This window comes from Canis lupus, chromosome 6, assembly GCF_011100685.1.
Source record: "Canis lupus familiaris isolate Mischka breed German Shepherd chromosome 6, alternate assembly UU_Cfam_GSD_1.0, whole genome shotgun sequence".
Classification (NCBI taxonomy): Eukaryota; Metazoa; Chordata; class Mammalia; order Carnivora; family Canidae; genus Canis; species Canis lupus.
The window spans coordinates 40,979,561-40,985,560 of NC_049227.1; positions in this window are offsets into that span (position 1 = coordinate 40,979,561).

Sequence of the window (6,000 nt, forward strand, 5' to 3'; positions counted from 1 at the left end):
ATACTAATAGGGCACATTTTTGAAATGATTAATGTAAGATAAACTCTAACAAAAACTAGTACTTATATTTATTATTATTATTATTATTATTACTTTATTTTTGAGGAAAGACAAATATTTTCTACAAATCTGATGAATAAAAAACTATCTTATAAATCATCTTTGTAGTCTGGCTTAGATTTATGGTAATGAGGTAAAGAAATGAACAAGCATGTGAAAAAATTATTTCTACTTTTCTCAGTATGTAAGCACTAAGATGTCACAGTACTACTCAGCCTGATGACTGTATAAATATCATTGCCTCAAGGAACTGACCATGAGTGCAACAGAGAAGCAAGGTGATATATAAATACTTATGATGGTTGAAAATAGAAATCAAGCTTAGATTTAAGTTTAATTGAGGCAGTGCAGGCCAAACCAGGGAAGAGCTACAGTTGTTACCAGTAATTCCGGAATTAGCTCTTCCCTGGTTTGGCCTGCACTGCCTCTACTTAGATAATGAACACTCTTTCTTGGTCCTGATTTTTTTATTCCTATAAATCAGTGTTTTGTCCCTATTCCATCTCTTCATTTCTTCACTTTTACTGCCTCCTATGCCAATATTAAACTTATCTGATTCCATAGTAAAACTGACTTGAACAGAATTAAACAAATTCAGTGTTTCTTCTGGTTATAGTTCTGAAAACAGGAAGAGAATAAGAATAATGAAGTGAAATGCAAAATAAAGTGAATAAGTGTTCAAAGAGAAGGGAAATAAAGAAGAAAAAGTAAACAAGAGAAGGAAGACAAAAGAAGTAGAAAAGAGGTAAGACAGTAAGGGAAGACCATAAAGAGAAAAACTTACCATTAAGATTGGATTTTTCTTCAGATGTGACAGTGACTGGTATTTAGCTCTGGGCCTCTTACCTGATAGATAGAAATGAGTTACAGCAAAGCTGTAATTTACCTCCACCAAGAGGAATACAGAGAAGAAACTCTGGCAAATTTTACTCAGATGATCAGTCACTTGGCAAGTGTTTTTAGACACTTGCAAGTAATGCTGACTGTCCCCAAATAATGTGGTAAGTCCACAGATAAGCCCGTGCAAATGGAGTTGACTATGTGGTTGAATATTACATAAGCTCTCATTAAGCTAAATGTCATGAAAACTCCTAGGTATAAACATTTCATCCCTTGAGGGCAACTTTCTTGTTTGATGACTTCGTTATCAGTTACGCTTCTCTAAGGAGTTCATCATCAATATGAATCACTTATTAAACAATTTTTTTAGTTTCACTGGTAGAATTTAGTGTATTCATGTGTTGCATACAGCACCTGATGCTCATTAACATCAAGTGCCCTCCTTAGTGCCCATCCCCACACACATCTTCCCTCCAGAAATCCTCAGTTTGCTCCCTGTAGTTAAGTTTCTTATGGTTTGCCTCTCTCTAAGTTTTTATCTTATTTTATTTTCCCTCTACTCTCCTATGTTCATTTGTTTTGTTTCTTAAATTCCACATGAGTGAAATCATATGATAATTGTCTTTCTTTGACAGACTTATTTCACTTAGCATAATACACTCTAGTTCCATCCACATCATAGCAAATGGAAAGATTTCATTATTACTGTTATTTCTTTTAATAAATTTATTTTTTTATTGGTCTTCAATTTGCAAACATAGAGAATAACACCCAGTGCTTATCTCGTCAAGTGCCCCCTCAGTGCTCGTCACCCATTCACCCCCACACCCGCCCTCCTCCCCTTCCACCACCCCTAGTTCATTTCCCAGAGTTAGGAGTCTTTATGTTCTGTTTCCCTTTCTGATATTTCCCACACATTTCTTCTCCCTTCCCTTCTATTCCCTTTCACTATTATTTATATTCCCCAAATGAATGAGAACATATAATGTTTGTCCTTCTCCGATTGACTTACTTCACTCTGCATAATACTCTCCAGTTCCATCCACGTTGAAGCAAATGGTGGGTATTTGTCGTTTCTAATGACTGAGGAATATTCCATTGTATACATAAACCACATCTTCTTTATCCATTCATCTTTCGATGGACACCGAGGCTCCTTCCACAGTTTGGCTATTGTGGACATTGCTGCTAGAAACATCGGAGTGCAGGTGTCCTGGCGTTTCACTGCATCTGTATCTTTGGGGTAAATCCCCAGAAGTGCAATTGCTGGGTCATAGGGCAGGTCTATTTTCAACTCTTTGAGGAACCTCCACACAGTTTTCCAAGGTGGCTGCGCCAGTTCACATTCCCACCAACAGTGTAAGAGGGTTCCCCTTTCTCCACATCCTCTCCAACATTTGTGGATTCCTGCCTTGTTAATTTTCCTCATTCTCACTGGTGTGAGGTGGTATCTCATTGTAGTTTTGATTTGTATTTCCCTGACGGCAAGTGATGCAGAGCATTTTCTCATGTGCATGTTGGCCATGTCTATGTCTTCCTCTGTGAGATTTCTCTTCATGTCTTTTGCCCATTTCATGATTGGATTGTTTGTTTCTATGGTGTTGAGTTTATTAAGTTCTTTATAGATCTTGGAAACTAGCCCTTTATCTGACACGTCATTTTCAAATATCTTCTCCCATTCTGTAGGTTGTCTTTGAGTTTTGTTGACTGTATCCTTTGCTGTGCAAAAGCTTCTTATCTTGATGAAGTCCCAATAGTTCATTTTTGCTTTTGTTTCTTTTGCCTTCGTGGATGTATCTTGCAAGAAGTTACTGTGGCCGAGTTCAAAAAGGGTGTTGCCTGTGTTCTCCTCTAGGATTTTGATGGAATCTTGTCTCACATTTAGATCTTTCATCCATTTTGAGTTTATCTTTGTGTATGGTGCAAGAGAGTGGTCTAGTTTCATTCTTCTGCATGTGGATGTCCAATTTTCCCAGCACCATTTATTGAAGAGACTGTCTTTCTTCCAATGGATAGTCTTTCCTCCTTTATCGAATATTAGTTGACCATAAAGTTCAGGGTCCACTTCTGGGTTCTCTATTCTGTTCCATTGATCTATGTGTCTGTTTTTGTGCCAGTACCACACTGTCTTGATGACCACAGCTTTGTAGTACAACCTGAAATCTGGCATTGTGATGCCCCCAGCTATGGTTTTCTTTTTTAAAATTCCCCTGGCTATTCGGGGTCTTTTCTGATTCCGCACAAATCTTAAAATAATTTGTTCTAACTCTCTGAAGAAAGTCCATGGTATTTTGACAGGGATTGCATTAAACATGTAAATTGCCCTGGGTAACATTGACATTTTCACAATATTAATTCTGCCAATCCATGAGCATGGAATATTTTTCCATCTCTTTGTGTCTTCCTCAATTTCTTTCAGAAGTGTTCTATAGTTTTGAGGGTATAGATCCTTTACCTCTTTGGTTAGGTTTATTCCTAGGTATCTTATGCTTTTGGGTGCAATTGTAAATGGAATTGACTCCTTAATTTCTCTTTCTTCAGTCTCATTTTTAGTGTATAGAAATGCCATTGATTTCTGGGCATTGATTTTTTATCCTGCCACGCTGCCATATTGCTGTATGAGTTCTAGCAATCTTGGGGTGGAGGCTTTTGGGTTTTCTATGTAGAGTATCATGTCATCGGCGAAGAGGGAGAGTTTGACTTCTTCTTTGCCAATTTGAATGCCTTTAATGTCTTTTTGTTGTCTGATTGCTGAGGCTAGGACTTCCAGTACTATTTTGAATAGCAGTGGTGAGAGTGGACATCCCTGTCTTGTTCCTGATCTTAGGGGAAAGGCTCCCAGTGCTTCCCCATTGAGAATGATATTTACTGTGGGCTTTTTGTAGATGGCTTTTAAGATGTCGAGGAAAGTTCCCTCTATCCCTACACTCTGAAGAGTTTTGATCAGGAATGGATGCTGTATTTTGTCAAATGCTTTCTCTGCATCCAATGAGAGGATCATATGGTTCTTGGTTTTTCTCTTGCTGATATGATGAATCACATTGATTGTTTTACGGGTGTTGAACCAGCCTTGTGTCCCAGGGATAAATCCTACTTGGTCATGGTGAATAATTTTCTTAATGTACTGTTGGATCCTATTGGCCAGTATCTTGTTGAGAATTTTTGCATCCATGTTCATCAGGGATATTGGTCTGTAATTCTCCTTTTTGGTGGGGTCTTTGTCTGGTTTTGGAATTAAGGTGATGCTGGCCTCATAGAACGAATTTGGAAGTACTCCATCTCTTTCTATCCTTCCAAACAGCTTTAGGAGAATAGGTATGGTTTCTTCTTTAAACGTTTGATAGAATTCCCCTGGGAAGCCATCCGGCCCTGGACTCTTGTGTCTTGGGAGGTTTTTGATGACTGCTTCAATTTCCTCCCTGGTTATTGGCCTGTTCAGGTTTTCTATTTTTCCTGTTCCAGTTTTGGTAGTTTGTGGCTTTCCAGGAATGCGTCCATTTCTTCTAGATTGCCTAATTTATTGGCGTATAGCTGTTCATAATATGTTTTTAAAAGCGTTTGTATTTCCTTGGTGTTGGTAGTGATCTCTCCTTTCTCATTCATGATTTTATTAATTTGAGTCTTCTCTCTCTTCTTTTTAATAAGGCTGGCTAATGGTTTATCTATCTTATTAATTCTTTCAAAGAACCGACTCCTGGTTCTGTTGATCTGTTCCACAGTTCTTCGGGTCTCGATTTCATTGAGTTCTGCTCGAATTTTAATTAACTCTCTTCTTCTGCTGGGCATAGGGTCCATCTGCTGTTTTTTCTCTAGCTCCTTTAGGTGTAAGGTTAGCTTTTGTATTTGAGTTCTTTCCAGTTTTTGAATGGATGCTTGTATTGCGATGTATTTCCCCCTCAGGACCTTTTTTGCTGCATCCCAAAGATTTAGAATGGTTGTATATTCATTCTCATTAGTGTCCATGAATCTTTTTAATTCTTCCTTAATTTCCTGGTTGACCCTTTTATCTTTTAGCAGGATGGTCCTTAACCTCCACGTGTTTGAGGTCCTTCCAAACTTCTTGTTGTGATTTAGTTCTAATTTCAGGGCATTATGGTCTGAGAATATGCAGGGGACAATCCCAATCTTTTGGTATCGGTTGAGACCCGATTTGTGACCCAGTATGTGGTCTATTCTGGAGAAAGTTCCATGTGCACTTGAGAAGAATGTGTATTCAGTTGAGTTTGGATGTAAAGTTCTGTAGATATCTGTGAAATCCATCTGGTCCAGTGTATCATTTAAAGCTCTCGTTTCTTTGGAGATGTTGTGCTTAGAAGACCTTTCGAGTGTAGAAAGCGCTAGATTGAAGTCACCAAGTATAAGTGTATTTTTATCTAAGTATGTCTTAACTTTGGTTATTAACTGATTGATATATTTGGCAGCTCCCACATTTGGGGCATATATATTGAGGATTGTTAAGTCCTCTTGTTGGATAGATCCTTTAAGTATGATATGGTGTCCCTCTTCATCTCTCACTACAGTCTTTGGGGTAAATTTTAGTTTATCTGATATAAGGATGGCTACCCCTGCCTTCTTTTGAGGACCATTCGAATGGTAAATGGTTCTCCAACCTTTTATTTTCAGGCTGTAGGTGTCCTTCTGTCTAAAATGAGTCTCTTGTAGACAGCAAATAGATGGGTCCTGCTTTTTTATCCAGTCTGACACCCTGCGCCTTTTGATGGGGTCATTAAGCCCATTCACATTCAGAGTTACTATTGAAAGATATGAGTTTAGTGTCATCATGGTATCTATTCAGTCCTTGTTTTTGTGGATTGTTCCACTGGACTTCTTAAAGGGGAATTTTAAGAGTCCCCCTTAAATTTTTTGCAGAGCTGGTTTGGAGGTCACATAATCTTTCAGTTCCTGTGTGTCTTGGAAGCTTTTATCTCTCCTTCCATTCTGAATGAGAGCCTTGCTGGATAAAGTATTCTTGGTTGCATGTTTTTCTCATTTAGGACCCTGAATATATCCTGCCAGCCCTTTCTGGCCTGCCAGGTCTCTGTGGAGAGGTCTGCTCTTACCCTAATACTTCTCCCCATAAAAGTCGGGATTTCTTGTCTC